Raw genomic sequence first — 24157 nt, forward strand, 5'->3', positions numbered from 1 at the left:
AGGATTAAGAGAGATGTGGCAAACACTTCTATGGGGTTATTAAAGTGCAAATATTTTGGTGTGTAAAGTGAATTCTAGGGGTAGCGTCAGGTGGTGTATTTAAGGGCCTCAGCTTGCAACCACAGGATTGGGTCCAAAATGGTAAACTAAAAATAAAGATAGGGGAGGAGATAACATGGCTCATTTGACATTGGGGACGTATGCCTTTCCCCGGCAGATGAGACTCTCCTTTTGAGAAAATTTCAAAGCCAAATTCTGTATACCAGGTATCTCGCTGAATTCCCAGACATCGACTGACATGGCTACATGTCTTTTGACAGACTCCCTGCTTTTGCAGAACGTCATCTGGCTCCCACATTTGACAGTGGAAGGCAGGAGGGAGGTTGATGCGATGCTGGCCAGCACACTGCACCAGTAGTTAGCTAGTAGCCCCATAGCTTTTTGTGGACTGTAAGATTTTATATTTAAAACATTCTAGTTTTAGTTGAAGAAACTTTTCCCAACCTGATCCTCCTCAGTGCTGACTTCCCGAGTCTTCGGGTAGCAATATTTGTAAAGCAATAATTTCAAGAGAGGTGGATGCCCCATTCAGCTCAATTGTGGGTTCACGCTGAAGCCTACTGGCCAAGTAAAATGCCAATTTGCTCCTTATTCCAGGGCTGCCCATTGCAGCAGAAGCCTCCAGCTATTCTGGGAGAAGGGGTATTGTTTCAGTGGCTCCATTTTCTCCTTCCCCTTCCGACTACTGATAACAGGGTTCTTTCAGTAGGTGCTACTCAAGAGATTTCAATGAGGAGTCCATATAGCTCAATGGAAGACGATTGGGTCTTAGAGCAATGCTGGGTTTGCAGTGCGAGCTCTTACGAGCACCGTGGTGGGGAAATTTAAATGGATTGGGCTACGGGAGACCCCGTGAATTTGAATTGTTTTCATGTAATTAACTTTTAAAAAAAAAAATCCAATGCACACTGAAAATCTCCAGTTAAGCAGACGGTCTTATCTCGCCTGTCTGACAAAGAGACGGTCACATACTGCCCACTGCTTGCTACCCAACATAGCGCCAGACAAGCCTGGCACCAGCTGAAGACCCAGTGTTTTAACACGAACAGCAGGGGAAAGAGGACTTTGGGTTCCCTCGTTAGATATAATATTTTGTACCGCAAGAACCCTGTTTGGCCAGAGATCTCCAGCAGCTTTACAGCCATTTGATATACAGCGGTTTGCTGCTATTTAATAGCTAGTGGGCAAGTCTAATGATTCAGATTGTGGTAGCACCCCAAATCCCTAACCAAGATCAGCGCCCCACTGTGCTAGGCACTGTACAAACATCATACAAATTTGTTCCCTGCCCCAAACAAGGAGAAAGTTTAAGTGATTTCCCCAAGATCTGGTCTGCATTAGGGTTATTTTCCAAGAGCACTGGGCATGCGCCAGCTGCCGATTTAGCCAATGCCCTGGGCATCGATGGCTACAGCCAGGGCTGAAGAGCCAGATTCGCTAGCTGCCGGCGTAACAGCTTTCTATGCGGTGGAGACAGAGCAGAAAGATGGCCCACCTGGCACACCTTCACCAGCTGGCTGCAGTGGGAGCCCAGGGTCCAACTTTAAGGTGCGCTCAGCCAACAGCAGCTCCTGTTTCTCTCTTCATCTATGCGCTGAAAGGAGAATGGGGCTCTTAGGAAAATCGGGCCCCCTACGAGAGCTGTCCCACCAGACTTTTAAGCAATCAATTAGAGACTAAACACATTTATTTGGGCATAAGCTTTCGTGGGCCAGAACCCACTTCATCGGATGTATGTAGTGGAAAATACAGGAGCAGGTATAAATACATGAAAGGATGGGAGGGGGTTGCTTTACCAAGCGTGAGGTCAGTCTAACGAGATAAATCGATTAACAAGGGAGGAAAAATAACTTTGAAGTGGTAAGAGAGTGGCCCATTACAGACAGCGGCAAAGAATCCTATGGCACCTTATAGACGAACAGACGTATTGGAGCATAAGCTTTCATGGGTGAATACATTCAACGAAGCGGGTATTCACCCACGAAAGCTTATGCTCCGTTACGTCTGTTCGTCTATAAGGTGCCACAGGACTCTCGGCCGCTTTTACAGATCCAGACTAACACGGCGACCCCTCTGATACTTGACACCATTACAGACAGTTGACAAGAAGGTGCGAGTAACAGTAGGGAGAAATTAGTATGCGGGAAATTAAGTTTAGGTTTTGAAATGACTCAACCACTCCCAGGCTCTATTCAGGCCTAATCTGATGGGATCCGGTTTGCAAGTTAATTCCAATTCTGCAGCTTCACGTTGGAGTCTGGTTTTGAAGTTTGAAGCTGCAGAACTGGAATTAATTTTGCAAACTGGATCCCATCAGATTAGGTCTGAATAGAGCTTGGAGCAGTTGTGCAAAAAAACACAAACAGACTCCAGCATGAAGGAGACAGGGAGCCTGGGGGAGAGGCAGTTAGGGGACAAGGAGTGGGGGGTGGGGGATGGATGAGGGGGGCAGGCTGTTTGCTGAGGCACAGCCTTCCCTACCTGGCCCTCCATACCATTTCGTAACCCTGATGTGGCCTTCAGGCCCCGGACGTGGCTGAAGTTGCATAACGTAGATCGATCCCTCCCCACCCAATCTGGAAAGAGAACGAGACCAGAGAATTGCTGCCATGGAGCTTACCTGCCAGGTCCCTAGGCCAAGTAAAGGTAGGCGGCCCCCAGACAGCAGCGTTACCGCCTTAGAACTCATCATGACGCTTTCAACGTTTCAGTCTCAGAGCTCCTGACACATGGCGGCACCGTTTCAGGGACTGGACTTTTTATGCGTCAGCTAACGCAGCCGAGACATGCCCACAGGTCAGGGGATAAAATGACGGCACCCTTCATAGTCATTGGCTATATGAGCAGCCAATGGGAAAGCTTAAGGATATTTTGGGGCCCTGAGAGTCCTGGAATGAAAGTCTTTATAGGAACAGCTAAAACAAAAAAAATTCTGTCCTGCCAAAAAACCAAACAACCCCCCCCCCCCCACCCTCCAGAAGCATCCGACCAGGGAGGTTACCTGACAGGCAGCAATGCAGGAGGGGAAGGGAAGAGTCACCTGGACCCTTTCATCATTCCTACAACTAGCCAAGGTTAGTTCTGAAAACTAGAGACAGTCGGGGAATTTTCGGAGAAAACGCCTTTCTGTCGAAGAATACAAGTCATCAAAACATCTTGCAGGACAGGGTCAGATTCCACAAGATTCCCATTTTGAACTGGTCCAGCCGTCCTCTTTGGACACTTTTGAAATGAAAAGTTTGTTGCTTTTTGGTTCAAAAGGACTTTTTTTGTTTAGCAATCAAACTCCTTTTACTCCAAATGATTTAAACAAAAAAACCGTAACCAGTCAGAAACAAACACCAAACACTTCCAAAGTTAAACAAAATGTTTCAAAAGGTCAAAATCTTTTTTTCTCCACATTTATTTTTGGATCATGAAAATTTTAGAAACAAGTTATTTATTAATGCAGCCTGGTCAATGTGAGTTAGGTAACCCTCAACATTGGTAGCTCCCTCTTGATTTCTGGCCCAAGTCTTCTCTCAGATCTCTTTTAAGCCAGCATAACACCAGTAGAGTTATTCCTGACATGCACAAGGCTCAGGTGAGGGGCGAATCAGCCTCTGCCTCCCTACTGGAGTATTTAGTAGTGATAAGACTGACCCACAGGAAAGTAAAAAAGTGAAGTGACTGTCCCAAGGTCACACAGCAAGTCAATGGCAGAGTCAGAAATAGAACACGGCTAGCCTCTTAGAGAAAGGACATCAGTCTGGGACTTAGATTCAATTCCCTGCTCCACTATACCTCCTGGGAGTCCTTGGGACATTGCTAAGGCCCAGCTTATTAAAGGCTTTTAGGCCTTGAGCCACTCTGCATTGCAATACCCAGCTGACTTCGGTTCCCAGGTCTCATTTACACAGTGACTCAGGCCCAACACTGACTGGTTAGGGACAAGCAAGGTTGATATCCCTGCTCTTCCATTCTCCCACATAGCCCTGGAAGGTAGCATCTGTCTTAGACTCTCCTGTTGGAGCCGCTCCGCACTGTATAAATATTTAAATATTCACTGGGCCAAAAAGGGAAGAGAGACAGATTCTGTGGCCCAATGGTCAGAGCGCTCCCTGGGAATGCAGGAAACACAAGCTCAAGTCCATGGTCTGAATCAGGCAGAGCAGAACCCGGAGGACTGCCCTCATCATCACACGGCTGTTCTGGGGTGGGTGGCTCTCAAACTTCCATCCTGGTCCTGAGAAACCATTTCCCCATGGCAGTTTCATTAACACAGGTACGTGCCCACAAAAGAGTTTTCGTTTCAACACACTGGGAATGGTTTGATGGAAAACGCCAGCTAGCTCGACTCATCGCCCCGCGCTGCGTTCATGGCAGAGTTGGTTGAAACGTTTGTGATGAAAAGTGGCTTTTTGGTCAAGTCATAAATTTTGGCAGCCCTCCACCCGCAAAAAAGCAACGCACTATTTCCCAACCATCTGTAATTTCCAGCCTGACACACAAAATTATTATTTACTCCTCTGGTGTAGCAATTCGTATAGATGCATATTTAAGCCTGCAATGGAAGTCAGATTAGAATGCCATGGTGGAATGCCTGATGCAAGCTAATTACCCTGCGTGCTCAGCCCCTGATTGCTGGCGTTAAATGCCTCAGATGTTTCCATTTGTTTGCTTTTTAAAATCCCACAAGTAATTAGACCCCCGTTCTGGATTAATCACTTGTCAAATTGAATTTATTCAGCTAAAACCTTTTTTTGAGCTTTTTTTGTATGTACAGTCAGGTTAATGGTCTGGTGTTCCACTTCAGACCAAGAAGCTACATGGGCAAGACCTACCAATTCACTCCAAAAGAACTAAAGCCGAATGTTCTTCCATGCAAGGGATTTTGTGACCACAGATAGATATATTAGGCTTGGGGCTGTAAAGAGAAGGAATGGCAAGAAGTAGGGTGACCAGATGTCCTGTTTTTATAGGGACAGTCCTGTTTTTTTGGGACTCTCTTATATAGGTGCCTATTACCCCCTACCCCGTTTTTTCACAGTTGCTATTTGGTCACCCTAGCAAGAAGGGTTTAGGAAGGTCAAATATGGGAAGGCAGCCTTAGGCCAGACTAGGAATTTGGAGCAGTTGACATAAGAACAGCCATACTGGGTCAGACCAAAGGTCCATCTAGCGCAATATCCTGTCTTCCAACAGTGGCCAGTGCCAAGTGCCTTAAAGGGAATGAACAGTACAGGGAATCATCGAGTGATCCATCCCCTGTCGTTCATTCCCAGCTTCTGGCAAACAGAGGCTAGGGACACCATCCCTGACCATCCTGGCTAATAGCCATCAATGGACCTAGCCTCCATGAATTTATCTAGTTCTTTTTTGAATCCTGTTATAGTCTTGGGCTTCACAGCATCCTCTGGCAAAGAGTTCCAATTCCTGATGAAAGATCTAGTGCATAAATTCTTTAATTTAAACCAGCGGTTCTCAACCTGTGGGTCAGGACCCCAAAGTGTGTCAGGACCCCATTTCAATCGGGTGGCTAGGGCCAGCATTAGACTTGCTGGGATCCGGGGCTGAAGCTAACGCCCGAGTTCCACCTCTACCCAGGGGGGCAGGGCTCAGACTGTGGGCTCCCCCTCCCCCCCCGACCCAATTAACTCTAATCAGTCAGACCCATTAACTCTACTGAAGTTACTCTCAATTCTCACAGATGGGCACGAAGAGAAAGAACTAGGCCCAGTAACTTCAGTGGAGTCTCTCCCTGTTTATACGAAGGTAAGAGCGGAGAACTAGGTTCCAAGTCCTTTTCATCAACATAAGCCGAAGAGAAGACATTAGAACAGAGTCCCTATCCAAATCTCCAGATCCAATTGCTCCAAGTTTGAAGATTTGGGTCTGAACTTTCCCTAGAGTTCAGAGGTATCTCAGATTGTGTCCCATCCCAGATATACTCAGGTGCTACTAACGCTGATCTAAGCCACATCTCTACGCACAATGAAATAAGGTGATCCAATCACTGTTCGCTGGTTTTGGGGCAAGCCCAGATTCCCCACCCCAACACTTAAAAAAAAAATATCAAAGGACAAAATCCGATAGCAGGTGTGCTCCCTTTCAAATAAAGAGAGGAAGAATGGTCTTTTGGTTAAAGCACAGGTCTGGGATTTGGGGCCAGCTCCAAGATCTGCTGTGTGGGATACTGCATCTCACCTCATCTCCCGGTGCCGCAGTGCCCCACCTGTACAAAGGAGACAACAGTATTTCCTTGGTCTTATCTACTTAGATAGTAAGAGACAGTCCCTGAGCTGAAGCCATTACAGTGACCACATGTATACACAGCCCCTATCCCAGCAGGTCCTGATCTCAGCTGGGACTGCTAGGTATTACCAGAATATTATTAACCTGCCAAATCTTTTGGCTGTTTTCTGTTAAGCAGCCACAAGTGATGAACCAATTAGCGTCTGGGCAGAAAGCCTTTGGGTGAGAAGCGAACTCTGCCACTACGGCGGTCATGAAGAACTCAGGAAGGCACTGAAGACCCTCTGTGCAAGCCACTTACTACTTTACTAAATAAGACCCAGGCGAGCAACTGCGAGGGAGATTAAAGGGATGCCAGCAGCGGGCTAGTCATGACGGCGCTTCTGCCAATGGGGCTGTCAGTTTAGCGAGTGAATTTGACTGCAAACAAAATTACTTTCAAACCAGACCAGACAGTCTGCAATGCAGGAGTCTATATTTAGCAGCAGCTGAAGCTAGGGCCCGGGGGAAATGAGACCAAGCACTGCAGTATTTACTGGGTAGAACGTAACATTTGCTGTTCAGTGGTGACCGTCACGGATACCCCAGGACTGATGCTTGATCGACTGCCATTTTATTTCAGTCTATTGAGCAAAATTCAACCTCCGTGTAATCAGCCCTGAGGCTGCTCTAGTTAACACCAGGGCCCAGACTGATGGCCCCAGGATTATGGACACTTTTCTACCTCTTCAGCCTCCCAAATTGGACTGTGCATGCCTCCCCTCTGCTGGAGGGCTGAGCCACTTCCCTATTTAAAGCCCTATAAAACTTAATAGGGACGGGAAAAAAATAGGGTTCTATAGAAGGAACTCTAAAACCTTAAAGAATTTTAGAGGGAACAGGATTCTTGCTATAGGGTTTTGCACCATCCTGTAGAAATCTATAGTAGAGATCTCTCTCCATTAAACCACAGAGGATGGTTAAAAAACCCTTGAGAGACTCTCTCATTCTCTCTTAGGTTATCCCTTTCAATAGGGGCTCTCCTACCACACACAGGGTTGGGGTAATGGGAAATTATCACAGTTGCTGGGTTGACTGGACCGCTGACCCTTCACCATCTCTTAGAGGACACCCCTCCACCCCACCACCACCCTTCAGGCCTCAAACGGTCACCTCTTTGCAGGAGGGTCACGTAAAGGGGATCTGGTTGCAGTCCCCCCAGTGTATCAACTAGGATTAGCTAAATCAGACTGGATTCATGTCCAAACTGCATTTCTTTTCCTGGAGCACTGACAGGTGCAACCAGTGACCAGACAGCTTTCTCTAAACCAAGTATTATTTATTTAGGACAAAACAGATCTTAGCACAACAAACAGACAGCGCGTGTGTAGTTTACTAGGTGTCTACCCATCTTCCACACGGGATCCCTGGTAAGTCTGATGACCCATCAACTCCTTGCTGAGCCTCCTCTCTCTGCATCAACTTGTCCATGCCAAAGATAGTTGACAAAACTCTGGCCAGCCCCTGGCAACTGACCTCGATTTTGATCTGGTAATGCTCAGCGTTGGCAAACACGAGGTAGGAGCCTTGAAGCTAATAGCTTCCCCCATTGTCTGTCAAGCCTGTGCCTGAGTATTCGTACCTGGGACCATTGCTCTCTGGCTTGTTCCAACTGAATAGATATAGTCATATATTGTGATAGTTTATTGAGAGAGACTGTATAACTTGTCTAAGCATTCCACTAGGTTGCCAGCAGTATTCTTAGACTACTACAAAGGCTCTCTCACAGAGTATAAAATTATATGAATATAAAAGGGTTGCTAATAAACCAACAACATGGAAGTGTTATTGCATTATTTCAAAGCTACTGCTTTCCACTCCGGCACAGGCTGCATTTCAACTGCTCCCAATTTATTCGCAGGTTTCGAGATGGGCTGCAAAGGCTTGGATTTTTAGCAATGCATCTGGAATGGACTGAGGCTCGGGTTCAGGGAATACATAGCCCAGGTGGAGTGAGGACTACGGCTCAGATATGAAGCTGAGCTCAGGAGAGATTTCGGCCTTCATTGGTGGATCTCACAGGATCCAGGGTTCGAGGTCTGCCATCTTTTATTGTGAGATAAACAAGAGGAGTCTCTTCCACTGGTGAAAGAGACAAGCTGTCAAAGGACACAGCTCTGTGTAAGCTCGAAAGCTTGTCTCTTTTAGCACCAGAAGTTGATCCAATAAGAGAGATCACTTCACCCACCTTGTCTCTCTCTCATATCCTGGGACCAATTCGGCTACAACACTGCAAATATCTTTTATTATGTTTATTACATGACCTTCCGGGCCCTGATTCAGGAAGGCCCTTAAAGCCCATCACAGCTTTTGCATGCATTAAAGTATGTTTCTGAATCAGCACCTACATAACGATTCTGCTGACCTCATAAGTTTACAGCTCCTATTAATATCAATAGCCAAATTTCAAGTTAGGTAGCCTCATTCTTACTGCTTACATTTATTATTTGCTTGATGGTAGCGCTTAGAGACTTCACCTGAGATCAAGGCCCCAGCATGCTAGGTTCTGCGTGCATACAGAAGGGTAGTGCACACACTCCCTGCCCCAAGAGAGTACGATCTTTTTAGAATTATCCCCATTTTGAAGATAGGGAATTTCGGCACAGAGACACACCCAGGGTCATACACAAAGAACCAGTAATTGAACCTAGGTGTCCCGAGTGTCTGTCCAGTGCCTTAACCACAAGGCTTTTTATTCCTCTCAATTCCCTCTGCAGTTTCAATAACATTCTTCCTGTCCTGTCCTAATCAGTGGGCATGCTTCTACATGCGCTCTTCAACCACACTCCCCCTTGAAAAGTGGGGACACTTCACAGAGGGGGCAAAGCAATTCTTGCCTGTTTGGTGAGGTACTTCCGGTTAGCCTGTAGGCTGAGAGGTGCCATGAAGAAATGAAAGTCATTAGCATCCTTTCCCCTCCATTCTGACCCAAGGGGCATTCAGAAAAAATGTTAAATTGTTTATTTCAGCTGATGGAACTGCGCTTTGGAGCAACCTGCAGAAATAAATAATAAAATTCTTCAGTCAAGCGGTGTGAGGGCTCAATAATGAGACCAATAATTGCACTCCGAGCTGAAATTCATTAGCAGAACACTCGTTTGTTACTGTGGGCACTGGCGACTGTTGATTTGAAACTCCGTGGTTCCCAAAGAAAGATTTCCAGAGATATTAAGTGACACAGGAATCGTTTGTCTGAGATGAATTTGCAATTCTAGCAAATGCTCCAAAACCTTATCGCGGGTAGGTGCGTGATTAGCTGATGAAGGGCATTATCTTTACAAGACCTCCCAACCAGGTGTGCTCAAGCATCTGCATAACACCTAATGGCCCTGATGCTGCTCATGGCCCCATTGTGCTCGGGCCTGTGGAATAAAGGGTATGTCTAAACACATATGGCTTGCCCGTGCCTGCTGATTCGGGCTTGCTGGCTCAGGCCGGAAAGCTCTTCTGTTGAAATTATTTCTGCCAGCCTTGCATGCAAACACATTAACTGTGCATCCAAATAAGGCAGGCAGTTGCTTGTACAATGTTTATTATGGTAATGTCTAGGAACCGGCCAAGAGAACAACGTTATACAGTCACAAAAGTAGGAGATTAGCTTTCCCCAGAGAGCTTACTTCACTGCACGCCTGCCTTTATTCAGGCTCAGACCCATAAAGCACAGTTCCGACTAGCCACTCTGGTTACATGCTGATGTACTCCGTACAAGTTAAATGAGTTACACTGTCATAAAACCAGTAGATTGAAAATAAGGTCCTTTAATCCTGTAACAGGATCCTAGGTCCAAACTCCCCCAAACTGGTGTGTTCCATAGCTGGATCCAAATCTGTCACCTTGAGACCATTCTTACTAATATAAATGATCTGAGGGGGGTTTCAAAATTGTAACCAATTCAGTTACACCAGGGAAGAATTTGGCCCAGTGTTTGGTCGGGAAACTATTCTTTGTTTAAGTGATGTGCACACCCATAGTAGATTTATCTCCATTTCACTGACATAATTGTGTATTCCAGGAGATGATCCAAACGCAGACCCATTTATGCAAATCAGCCTGATTCTGACTTAGACAAGGACAACTGGACCCTTTCACAGCGCCTCATAAATCAGCTCATCAAGATGGCTGTTGGCCTTCTCTGAACTCCTTCCAATTCACCAGCATCTTCCTAGTAATGAGGTTCCCAGAACAAGATGCAGTTTCCCAGCGGCGGAAGCAAGGCTATTGCATCCCTGCATCAATTTGTGCTGCTCCTGCGTTTTAGAACCAGAGCGAAAGCGGACGGAGGTCATCTGAAGGACTTTCACTGAGGTCAGTGGGCTTTGGATCAGGTCCTGGCAGCAGAACAGTGCATTGGCTTTTCTTTGCAGCCCTACCACATACTGAACTCATTTCCAATTTGCTCTCACTCCCAGCGATCTTCCTGGACCTTGGTTAATATTCCATGAGGTTCCATTGCAGTAACCCACACACCTTCTGGGTGTGGTGTTCTGTCCTATCTAGTGACACCGGGACCACTTAAAGAGAGAGAGAAAAGGAGTCTGTTCTACGGCCTTAGCTAACCGCCAGTTGGCTTTTAGCTCATAGGGTAGCGGCTCATGCACTAAGCTCCAGAGGTCCCAGATCCCGACCCGCGGACGCCCGGAGTCTGTCGGCATCACATACACACGGCAAGTTCAGTGCACGAAGGGGGACGGAGGATCTCTGAGAGCTTCAGATGCAACGACCTTGAGGCTTGCTTTCCCATTTGCAAAGGGTCAGTACCATGTTATTTCATTCTTCAGCACTGCCATTCATCACAGTTAAAGCACTTTAGAAATGGAAATCAAATGAAGCAGGAGGAACCATGACCTTGTCAATATATAGTATTCTGCAGCAAGAAAGCCGCCGTGTGCCCTTGAAATGAAAAACCACGTCCCAGCATTGAATCAGTTTCCTTAAGAAGCAGCCAACCCATTGATAGAACGGGGACTTCAGAGCAAGTCCATGGAACAGTCCGGAGTTCTGATTCCCAGTCCCCTGCTTCCATCACTAGAACACACTCCCCTCGTGACATTGCAGTCTTGGTATTTCTACTATTTAGACAATATTACAAAATGTTTTGAGGTCCTTGGCTCTGAAGTGCTAGAGAACTGAAGAGCATTATAAGAAGTAGTCCCTTAAAATGGGACAAGATAAAGACCCTATCCTCGGATATTTGTGGGCACTGTAACAAAGAAAAAGAGACCCTGACGCATGTGTTATAGGATTGTCCAACAAATCAGACAGCTGCAGAAAGAGGGGGACACAAACGTTAAAATAGCGCCCAGCTTCAGCAGCCAAACCTCTGCCAAAAATGATACCCTAGGTTTTTGGTTTTTTTAACCTGCTGAGCTGGGTTTAACTCCACCGCCGTTCTGGCAGGCTGTAATGATCACGAGGCATTTTACAAAAATGGAAGAGGACGCTTATGCCCAGAACAGAGCAATGGTATTCACACTTGTCCGACCTATCGGCCAAAGAAAGAAACAGCTTATCTCCAGAGAGAGCAATTCTATTACTCTGAAGAAATTTGGACCCTATTTCTAGATACATTTGGATAAAAATGGAGATCTGGAATTCTTTGAGTCATCTCAACATTCTCCCAACCCTCCTCTTTTTCCCTTTCTCCCGGTTCCCTCCTCTCCCTATTCATGTAGGTCTTTTATTTTATTACTTTTACGCTCCCCTCTTACTCCCCCTAATGTGGGTCTATACTATCGTCTGGTCTTGCAGCTTTGACAAGTTGTAAAATTGCATAATTCTATTGGCAAACCACACAGTATTTGGAAACACAAAAAAGTCAGCCATTTACCTTTTTGTACTTCTTATCGGTTTCTTCCTGAAACAAAAATAATCACAAAAAATAAGAAATAGTGCTGTATTTTGGTTAAACATACTGATTGGCTTCAAACTGTAGTGCATTGGCTTGGTTCTGTGTGCAAGCTGGGAGCTTTTATACCTTACTTTGTGTGACTTGGGGCTGAACTCTCTAGCTCATCATTTTCAGATGAAATAAAAATTTAACCATAAGCACTGAGTGCTCTCTCCACTGTACACGTGACTGGTTATTTTTACTTGCGACTGAAAAGTACCGAAGGGAATAGAAAAGGAAGAGAAGGCATAAAGACAGGCTAGGAAGCAACCGACACAGACTGGGTATCACAAGAATTTGGTATATGTTCCTGGAAGTCCCAAACAGTTTAGCACAAAGATAACCATGACCTATTGAGTGAGAAGAACATAGGGTCTGTCTACACAATACACTAAGCCGAGGCTCTGACTTAGGTTTGACCCAAGACCCACTTACGATGACACTTAGTCTGACTCGGGTCAGCAAGCACAAAAGACCAAGGTTTAGGACCCTGCTAGGGGGTGGGTCAGGGCTTAAGTCCCACTGAAGCTCTGGTCCAAATGCTTTAATTTTGCAGTGTGGATGCAGCTCAAGCCACAAACCTGAGTGGGAAGATCTGTGTAGTGTAGTATGGATGCATTAGCACGGCTGTGAGACCCAGAGCCAGGAACTATAAACCCAATGCAGTTTGGACTTTCAAACATAGGCTTGGAAACACAGTCCACAAGCCCAGGTCTCACAGACACGGGTTTTCAATGCAGTGTAGACACACCCATAGAAACCGGCACAAGCCACAGAGTTTGGCTCTGGATTGATACCACCACCAAAAGTTCAGGGACATTAAGATACAATGATCTCTAATAATATAAGCCCGTTTCATGCCTTGATCTCATTACAAAAATGTCATCCCCACCCTTTCTACAGATGGGGAAACTGAGGCAGAGAGAGGCTTAACTTGCCCAAGGTCACATAGCGAGTAAGTGGCAGAGCCAAGAATAGAATTGTGGTTCCTGAGTCCCACTCTAGTGCTCAGCCCATTAAGCCAAGCTACCTTCCCCAGTGGGCTGCTATTTAGGTTACTTGTGCTAAAACCGTCTCCCTTTAACTTAATCCTGTTTGCACAAGAAAAGAAGAGGCCTTCCTTTGAAAAGTCACTTTTGAGCAGTCTAAAGTGCGAGGCCTAGCAGTGGCCTTGCTATTTGCTATCGCTCCCTGGCAGTCGGTCCCCAGGGTGCACCGCTCTGACACGTTCGGATTGGAAATACTCATTCTCCGAGATTGGCAGTTTGATTTAGTGGGTGAATAATTGGATTTCTGGCCACGTCATCTCAAAAGCTTCAGTGAACGGGGGGATGGGGGGGGTGGAAGGGGAGGCAACACGGCTCGCAAGGTCAGGAGCAGCATAACCTATTCCTAGCCAGCAGAAGCCATCTATCAGGCGGTTCAAAGCCCCTTTCTCTTTTGCATCAGAGTCTCAAACTGCATTCCTGCAGAGAAGCTGTCCAACGGGTCAGCGGGGTAGTATGAAAAAGGGTAAATCAACAAAGCGTGGGTGCGTTTCTGTAGTAGCCACTTTGGGGACCCACTGTATCCACTGCAGCGATAAAGAAGTCATTACGAAAAAAAGCCTTATATTCCCTAAATGCTGCTTTGAATGGGGTCCTGTGTTAGGCCAGAGTTACGCCTGTTGTCCCAATTGCAGAGTGTCTCACTCGACATGAATAGGACACCAGATTAGATTCAAACGAGAGAGATCATTTATGCAATATTTAAACAAACCAACCAACCAACACCCCCCCTTTCATGTAACAAGGCCCTCGGGAGGCCACCTTTTGGGACTGAACCCTGGAGCTCTGGATGTAAAGGCCAGAACCTCTACCGTTTGAGCTAAAAGACTAGCTCCATTTGTTCAGAGGCAGTAGCAGACTCAAACCTCTTTGTTCAAGATGGTTGAAGTTTTTCATTTACAAAAATTGGGTCCTGAAAACCAAATTTAAATAGAAATTCCATTTAAGTTTTCAGAAGAAACAATGGGTTTCTTCTGAAGTTTTTCAGGGAAATAGGCATACCGTTTCCCAATCAGTTCTATTCTTTAATTAGTCCAGACACTAGAAGGAGAGAAAGCCACACTTGGCCAGTGTGTTACATTTATGACCATGAATCTGCAGCAAGAATTTTTGTAACTCCATAAAGAAGTCTCAGACTTGGTTTTGTATTTGTATGGGGCCTTGGTGTAGGACTCTCAGGTGCTACCACAAAGAAATAAATACTCTATTTGGCCAAAACTATACAGCGATGAGAAACATTCCTAAAAGCCTTCCCTCACCGCAGTGATGATTTGAGAACCAGAACAACATTCAGACGGATTCAAGATAAAATAATTCTTTGTCCACTGTTGCAAAGCTCAGGCTATGTATCTAGCTACCACCACCTCCTACCCCACAACAAGGACAAACAGATCATAGTGCCAGCTATTTTCTCCAAGATCTACTCTCCTTCAGCAGCATCCAGTCTCTCTGGTGGCAGATCCATCTTTAAGATGCAACCAGCACGGGAAGGAAATCAAAAAGAACTTAATCTGCAGTAAGCATGTTCAGGCCTTGACAGCTAAATTCATTTCCCTCTTCCCCTTTGTTCTTCTTCCTCCTTTCCATTATCATTCAAATTTGAATCCCTAGGTATGATCCCAGTCTATCCATTCTCCATGGTGACGGCTGCCTTAGATCAAGTTAAACTGGGCTGTGATGGATTTCGTAAAACCTCAGTCTGCAATGTAGATAGCCCCTTTGCAAGTCCGGTCTCCATTAATATACAGAGTAACTATAGCTACTGAAAAGCCTCTCTCTAGAGAACTTCTGCTAATGAAATATCGGTCATTATGGCTCAGACTTGTTCAGCAACAATTCAGATGAGAGCCTGGCGGTCTTCATTCTAATGGAAGACATGAGCCTCATGTTTGAGCTACCGAACTGCCAGCATAAAGCTACTTAATTACAGTTGTATGGTGCCTTTCATGTCAAAGCACTCTATGAATGCACAATATAGGATTTGCTTTGTCCACCACTGGACAGCAGCCACCTCTGAGATGCACCTTGGCAACTGTTTTAACAGAGCACATCAGTTTAGGAAAAGAAGTGAAGATTTAGCTGGTGTTGGTCCTGCTTTGAGCAGGGGATTGGACTAGATGATCTCCTCAGGTCTCTTCCAACCCTAATCTTCTATGATTCTATTATTCTAATCCTACAACCACTTGAATACAGAAGAGGGTGTGGGGACTGAAGTCACTGGAGTTACTTCTGATCCACAATGGCATAAGTGAAAAGAGGACAATTAGACTCAGTGTGGAAGAAGGGCATCTGCAAATGATATGGGAGCAGTTTTTCAGCATGGATAAAGTTCTCTGTAGCCTAGATTACAATAATAAAGATGAAAGTTACCCCAGATGGCACTAGACGGAGGTTTGTAATAAGAGACAACAGACCTGTGTTTAGTCATTTAGGGCCCCATCCAGCCCCATTTGAAGTCAATGGTAAGACTTGCACTGAGTCAGGCCCTTAGTACACTCTAGTGGTTAGAGGACAGTACTAGGAGAGAAGATTCCTGGATCCCACTCCTTGCACTACCATTGCCTGACCATAGAGAAGGAGGCTAATAACCTACCTCCTGTGGATGGGGAGGATTTAATATTTGCAGAGCATTTTCACCCAAGAACCTCAGAAAGTGCTACAGAATTGCCGAGTAACTCTAAACTGTCCGGCATTTGGTTTCCTCAGATCCGTCATCTGCCCGGATCTCTTTCCTAAGGCTGCATTTTGATAGGTTTGCATCGGCTTCTAAAGCATGCAGTCTAGTTACTGTAATGCTGAAACATTACAAACAAATCCAAATAGCTGTGGAATACAATACCTCAAGCGCCGTGCATGAAATAATTTACCCTCACAACGCCCGCAGGAGGCAGGAAATCATCATTTGATTTCAGTAGAGACCCATCAGCCTGAAATTTGAAGTACCACAGTGAAGCATCAAGCCTTGGACTACAGGAAGGGAAAGAAAGTCTGCCCGGTTTCATTTCCAAGCACTTCTTGCAGCTACTATGCTGCATGCATCATAAATCATTAAACAGCTGGCACTCTGGTAGCTCTTCCTGAACGAATCACTGCTTGAGCGTAACTTGAGAAATGGCTGAGAATGGAAAGCAGGAAGCTAAAAAAGGGGAACCGAATATGGCTCAACTAACCTTGTTAGCCTGCTCTTCCTAGCCATTAACGCAGACTCAGAGGAGCCATTTGCTGGGCTTCAAAACTGAATTTGTGATCTAATTTTGCTGCTGCTAATGCTGTGGGTTTTTTCTGGCAGTGCTAGATGATGATCTCATTGGTAGCGGCTTATAAAAAATTTAATTCCCTGCATTAGCAGCAAATACTCTGCAAGCGGCTTGTGGCAGGACTTGTGTTTCATGTATCTCAACTAGGATCCTTACGCAGTGTAGAAAAATATTTACACTCCTTTTTGCAGTGGATTATTTTCAAGCTTTTGATATTCTAGATTATTATAAATGAATGAGAGAGAGTGTTTACTTCGAGCAGCCTGCCATAAATTCTGACATGTAAATGTGTTTGCCATATGGATACTAAAGCAGTTAGTAAGCTTACTTAGACAATACAATTCCTTTTCCAATCCAGCTGCTCTAAGGTAACATGCACAAAACCACCTCAGTTAACATACATCCGTTGGGCCAGATGTATCTCACAAAGGCAGACATACAAGGGCCGTGAATGGATGACTTGAGGATTCATGGTGAGTTGGCGCAACGGACCATACCAGGGTAAGGACTCTATTCCACATTCCATGTGTGACATCTGCTTTCTTGGCCAATATACCAGGTACGAAACCAGGGACTTCCAGAGCTAAAAGCATGAGCTGTTACAGAACAAAGCTGGGGCTGTAACAACTCCTATCCTCACAGTTACCCCTCTCTGCCGAACACACACATTCATTAGGGGGTTACACACGCCTAGTTCTTCCCACTTTGTGTTGCAAGCACTCCACACGCAGGCCTCCCATCGACTGCCATGGGAGTTGCACTGGCAGGATTGGACCCAACTGAACAAATCTAAAGTCTGCAGGCAGAGACTGTATTCTACAATCGACTATTATTTCTATGACAGTAGCATCTGGAGGATCCGACTGCAATCAGGGGCCCATTGTGCGAGCTGCTGTAAAAATCACATAAATAAGAGACAGCTCCTGCCCCAAAAAGGTCACAGTCTAAATAGACAAGACAGACAGATGGGGGGGGGGGGGAAATTAGCCTAATATTTCCTCTAAGTGGGGAAACTGAGGCACAGAGATTAAATGACTTGCCCAAAATCACACAAGAAGTCCCACTCCCGTGCCTTAACCCTAAGACCATCCTGCCTTGTCACCTACTTTCCAATCTTCTGACCAACATAATCCCACTCAGCCTCTTTCTATGGCTTCAAACCCTAAGTAACATTTGCTTAACACTGGAACAGTATTTCCATTCACTTTTGCGGTGATCTGGTGATTTATGGTGTAATTATCTGCATGCCCCTGTTTTATCACCTCTGTAATTGTTTCTATCTTTCAGTGATATTTCTCCCTTCCCCACTCTTACACACACATCCCCGAGCTTGCTGAGCAGGAATCCATTTTTTTGTATTAAAAAATAAACAACAATCATAAATGGGATAAATATCAAAGCCCTCTCTTCTCTGCAAAGCAACCTGACCCTCACCACATTTCTGAAAGGTTATTGGCTGTGGGTGAAACAACTGCACCTAGCAGAGAAGAAGGATTTCTTCCACTGTAGGAATGACAAGGTGGGATTTGTTGGTTTGGGTGTTATACAGGAGGTCAGACAAGATGATCACAAATGTCCCTTCAGGCCTTAAGGATCTACGAGCCTCTCACTGAACAGATGTCAATTTTCCAAAACTGCAACCAGCTTCTTTTCTTCAAAACAATTCAAGAGAAAGTGCTTTTTGATTATTATTTTTGCAGCCGACTAAATACACATAGAAGTATCAGAAAGGTATTGACTTTAAGGGTCTGTCTCCACTGCTTTGTGAACTGAGTCTGTGGGACCTGGGCTCGTGGACTTGGTGTTTCCAAGCCTGCGCTGGAGTGTCCACACTGCATTGTAAACCCGGGTTTCCAACTGCTGGACCCATGTCTCACAGCCGTGCTAATGCAGCCATCCTGAACGAGGCAGTCTTGGCTAGGATCTGCAGCTTCAGCTGCATCCACACTGCAAAATAACAGGGGATGGACCAGAGTCAGAGCAGGACTTGGGTTCTGACCCACGCCCTTGCAGGGACCTAGGTCCTGAGTGCTTGTTGACCCAAATCAGGCAGATTTATGTGTGGATGGAAAGCAGGCTTGGTGGAAACCAGAGTCAGAGCCTGGGGTTAGAATGCAGTTTAGCCATACCTTAAGGAGTCAAAGGGACTGAATTAGAAATGACAAGGAGATCTTTTTTGGCCTGGGGTTGGGGAGGTTAAGGATGGATTAGAGGGATTCTGAGCTGCGGGCAGCTATGTAACTGGAAAAGGATGTCTGGGTGTTTTCTGGCTACTGCTTCTTTACACACAGAGGAATTTCCCTGCCATTTTGTGAAGCAGTTCAGATGCAGGATGCTGCAAACTGAATCACTGTATATATACACTATACACACTCTCTTTTATGGACGCTTTATATTTGTTCTTCGTATTTTGGTTTCCTGAGCCTGAAGGCAAGTTATGGTAGCTAGATGAAGTGCTACATGACTATGTGAAAAAGACACTAACCTATCGCACCTCTCATTCCCATGAGTCAGAAAATAGCCCATAGAATCTAGAAATCTTGCCACCCAGCAAAAATCAGTTGTTTTATTTCATGAGTCGGGATCCTTCACTTTGGTTTAGCATCACCCAGATGTGACTCAAAGGACAATAAAGTAGGACTAGAATAGAATAGTGACAGGATCCTGTTTTATGGACATTGCTAATGATTTCCTAGCATCCTGCTTCTGCCTAAAGAGATTTACTGTAACAGTTAAGCCTTCTACCACACTTCCTTACAACCACTTTGCAAAGTTCATTTTAGAATGTATTTAACATCCTGGTAATCATTAACGCAAGCATCAGATCCAACAGGCCTACAGACAGGATTTCTCTTCCTAACGTTAATAAACCGTAGCCAGAGACAAAAGCAAAAAGCTAGTATTGTTTCACATAGGATAATTACAACCCTTTTAAGATCTCATTTTCAGGACTGGATCCCCCACTACGGTTAGTTTATTTTCCAGCAATTTCACCCACGTTAAACTCTTGAGCCTACCAGATTAGGTGGCCATTTATATCCACAAATCTTGCAGAGCTGCGTTGGTGCCATTCACACATTCTCTCTTCCATTTTGGTTTGAAGTTTATTTCAGGAAGTGGGGTTGTAGTTGCAGGCTGGGAATTGCAAGAGATCCTAAGGGAATTCCATGCTGAAATCCCATGGGATACAAGCTTTATCAAAAGTCCCAGTCTCAGTAAGGAACGGTCTATCCAGTGAGTCAACAGTGAACGAGTTCTCCAGCATGGTATCGTGGTTTGGTGTGCTACTGAAAGCAGCATGGCCTAGTGGACAGAGCACTGAGCTAGGACTCAGGAGACCCAGGTGCCATTCCCAGCTTTGCCACTGGCCTACTGGGGGACCTTGACCAAGTCACTTCACTGCTTCATGCCTCAGTTTCCCCAGCAGTAGAACACAAATCCTTTGTAACACATTTTTGGATCACCTGATGAAAAGTGTTAGGTAAAGAATAGTAGATAGAAAGAATAGTAAATATGGCAGGCGACCAGCTTGGCTTAATGGTGAAATCCTAGCGGATCTTAAACATAAAAAAGAAGCTTACAAGAAGTGGAAGGTTGGACATATGACCAGGGAAGAGTATAAAAATATTGCTCGGGTATGTAGGAATGATATCAGGAGGGCCAAATCGCACCTGGAGCTGCAGCTAGCCAGAGATGTCAAGAGTAACAAGAAGGGTTTCTTCAGGTATGTTGGCAACAAGAAGAAAGCCAAGGAAAGTGTGGGCCCCTTACTGAATGAGGGAGGCAACCTAGTGACAGAGGATGTGGAAAAAGCTAATGTACTCAATGCTTTTTTTGCCTCTGTTTTCACTAACAAGGTCAGCTCTCAGACTGCTGTGCTGGGCATCACAAAATGGGGAAGAGATGGCCAGCCCTCTGTGGAGATAGAGGTGGTTAGGGACTATTTAGAAAAGCTGGACGTGCACAAGTCCATGGGGCCGGACGAGTTGCATCCGAGAGTGCTGAAGGAATTGGCGGCTGTGATTGCAGAGCCATTGGCCATTATCTTTGAAAACTCCGGGGAAGTCCCGGATGACTGGAAAAAGGCTAATGTTGAGCCAATCTTTAAAAAAGGGAGGAAGGAGGATCCTGGGAACTACAGGCCAGTCAGCCTCACCTCAGTCCCTGGAAAAATCATGGAGCAGGTCCTCAAAGAATCAATCCTGAAGCACTTGCATGAGAGGAAAGTGATCAGGAACAGCCAGCATGGATTCACCAAGGGAAGGTCATGCCTGACTAATCTAATCGCCTTTTATGATGAGATTACTGGTTCTGTGGATGAAGGGAAAGCAGTGGATGTATTGTTTCTTGACTTTAGCAAAGCTTCTGACACGGTCTCCCACAGTATTCTTGTCAGCAAGTTAAGGAAGTATGGGCTGGATGAATGCACTATAAGCTGGCTAGAAAGCTGGCTAGATTGTCGGGCTCAACGGGTAGTGATCAATGGCTCCATGTCTAGTTGGCAGCCGGTATCAAGTGGAGTGCCCCAAGGGTCGGTCCTCGGGCCGGTTTTGTTCAATATCTTCATAAATGATCTGGAGGATGGTGTGGATTGCACTCTCAACAAATTTGCGGATTATACTAAACTGGGAGGAGTGGTAGATACGCTGGAGGGGAGGGATAGGATACAGAAGGACCTAGACAAATTGGAGGATTGGGCCAAAAGAAATCTGATGAGGTTCAATAAGGATAAGTGCAGGGTCCTGCACTTAGGACGGAAGAACCCAATGCACAGCTACAGACTAGGGACCGAATGGCTAGGCAGCAGTTCTGCGGAAAAGGACCTAGGGGTGACAGTGGACGAGAAGCTGGATATGAGTCAGCAGTGTGCCCTTGTTGCCAAGAAGGCCAATGGCATTTTGGGATGTATAAGTAGGGGCACAGCGAGCAGATCGAGGGACGTGATCGTTCCCCTCTATTCGACATTGGTGAGGCCTCATCTGGAGTACTGTGTCCAGTTTTGGGCCCCACACTTCAAGAAGGATGTGGATAAATTGGAGAGAGTCCAGCGAAGGGCAACAAAAATGATTAGGGGACTGGAACACATGACTTATGAGGAGAGGCTGAGGGAACTGGGATTGTTTAGCCTGCAGAAGAGAAGAATGAGGGGGGATTTGATAGCTGCTTTCAACTACCTGAAAGGGGGTTCCAAAGAGGATGGCTCTAGACTGTTCTCAATGGTAGCAGATGACAGAACGAGGAGTAATGGTCTCAAGTTGCAGTGGGGGAGGTTTAGATTGGATATTAGGAAAAACTTTTTCACTAGGAGGGTGGTGAAACACTGGAATGCGTTACCTAGGGAGGTGGTAGAATCTCCTTCCTTAGAGGTTTTTAAGGTCAGGCTTGACAAAGCCCTGGCTGGGATGATTTAACTGGGAATTGGTCCTGCTTCGAACAGGGGGTTGGACTAGATGACCTTCTGGGGTCCCTTCCAACCCTGATATTCTATGATTCTATGATTCTAAATCCTCAGCAGCATCATTCCTGAAAGAGTCTGAAACCAAAGGTCCCCAGACCCACTTGTTTAGTCAAGGTCCCATAGCACCCTTTATAAAAAGCATCAAACTCTTAACCCCTCTTGCCCTCACCAAATCCCTCTTTCATCCTGCCCACATAGAATTGAGGACAGGTCACTGATGCAGAGAGATCTGGATCCCTCGGTAAACTGGGCGCATAGCAAACAATGGGTGTTTGAACATGGCTAAAATGTAAATGCCTACTGCTAGGAACAAAGAACACAGGCCATGCTTACAGGATGGGGAACTCTATCCTGGGAAGTGGTGACTCTGAACATGAGCTCCCAGCATGACACAAGAGCCAATGAGATCCTGGGATGAATGATCAGGGGAATCTCAAGTAGGAGCTGAGAGGTTATTTCACCTCTGTATTTGACATTGGTGTAGCCGCTGCTGGAATCCTGTGCCCAGTTCTGGTACCCACAATTCAAGAAGGATCTTGATATATTACAGAGGGTTCAGAGAAGAGCCACAAGAAGGATTAGAAAACATCCGTTAGGATAGACTCAAAGAGCTCCAGCTATTTAGGTTTCAGAGTAACAGCCGTGTTAGTCTGTATTCGCAAAAAGAAAAGGAGGACTTGTGGCACCTTGGAGACTAACCAGTTTATTTGAGCATGAGCTTTCGTGAGCTACAGCTCACTTCAGGGTAATTAACCACTGGAACAAGTTACCAAGGGTCGTGGTGGATTCTCCATCACGGACAATATTTAAATCAAGATGGGATATTGTTCTAAGAGCTCTGCTCGAGAAATGGTTTTGGGGAAGGCCTCCGCTTTACAGGAGTTCAGACTAGCTGATCACAGCGGTCCCTTCTGGCCTTGGAATTCCCCATGCAGTTTGCACGAGGGACGATTTGTATTCTGGACTTCCTGTTCTCAGCCGTTGCGTAACACTCTTGTGCATCACTGAAGAGCCACTCTATTCCACCCCAGAGCCAGCTGCATGCAGGGGAAGGTACCTGCCCCTGGAAATATCCCCTTGAGTACACTTAAAGCCCTGCTCTGGCACATACATAAAGCCCCCTGCAGCCATGCACAGCCCCACTGACTTCAGTGGGGTTGTGCCAAGCATAGGTCTTCCTGCATGGAGCACATGGGAGGGTCAGCTTTGGGCAGATGGGGGTGTCACTGATACATCTGTCTATGGGTGCTACATCAGTCATGCCCACCCCTGCTTTGCAGGAGGCAGGCAATAAAGGAGAGACTGCACTACTTCTGCTGCCAGGCAAGTGGTATGAGGGGTGGAGCTTGAGAAGAAGAGAGACAGAAGCAGAACACCCCTGATCTCACCCTTCCAGGAAGAGACTAGTAAATAAGCATAGATACCTGTATTTCCCTGGCCATTTTCTCCTCTGCATTAGAGGACTGCTCTTCTTTGCATCTGGGTTTTCTAGCCTAGTTTCCATAGACCCAGACTCTACAGTGTTACATCTCACTCGCCAGCCAGGCTGGATCCTTCTCTTCCCCAGGAGTTAAGCTCAGCTCCTTGACGACAGGATTACTGCAGACAGCCAGGGCCTGAGCAAAATGCAGCTGAGCCTAATCAGGTTGATAATCACAGGTGACAATGTTGATCAGCCTCCCAAGTCATTACACCACTGCTCCTGCACAGCACCCAGCATCGCCTTAGCAGAGGGCATTTTCCCCGCTGCTTCCAAAGTCTCCAACTATGTTCCTAAATTGTCTCGCCCTCATTAAAACATGTAATCAAATCGAGTTTAGTGCACACAGTGTTGTTGATATGCAGAAAGGGCTTTAACCCCTGATTGTTTTAAGTGTAGGCCACTAATTAGAATTTTATATCCCAGTCATAAAATAAATCACCAGCCAATTCAGTTATTTTCCTCCATTCCCATTTGTATCCACTCCAGCTAGCAAATGCTCTGCTAACAGAAGCTTTAGGTCCAGATCCTCAAAGGTATTTAGGCACCTAACTCCCATTAGAATCAATGGGGGTTAGGCACCTAAATACTCTTGAGAATCTGGCCCCTAGACTTTGAACCTACAAACCCTTAAGCCCATAGGGAACTTTAATCATGTAAATAACCCTCATACACTCTACAGGAGAGCAAAGTTAT

At 45.7% G+C, this 24157-nt stretch overlaps 1 protein-coding gene across 1 annotated transcript in view; it reads right to left on the minus strand.

The window, feature by feature from the left end:
• Positions 1-16203, minus strand: part of LOC311513287 (aldo-keto reductase 1B-like) — a 37331-nt gene extending 21128 nt beyond the window's left edge. The window contains exon 1 of the mRNA XM_084614988.1: positions 16106-16203. The gene's annotated coding sequence lies outside the window, so the exon portion shown is untranslated. The remainder of the gene's footprint in view (positions 1-16105) is intronic.
• Positions 16204-24157: the final 7954 nt, after the last annotated feature.

This window comes from Lepidochelys olivacea (genome assembly GCF_965140295.1).
Source record: "Lepidochelys olivacea isolate rLepOli2 genome assembly, chromosome: 26".
In the NCBI taxonomy this organism is placed as follows: Eukaryota; Metazoa; Chordata; order Testudines; family Cheloniidae; genus Lepidochelys; species Lepidochelys olivacea.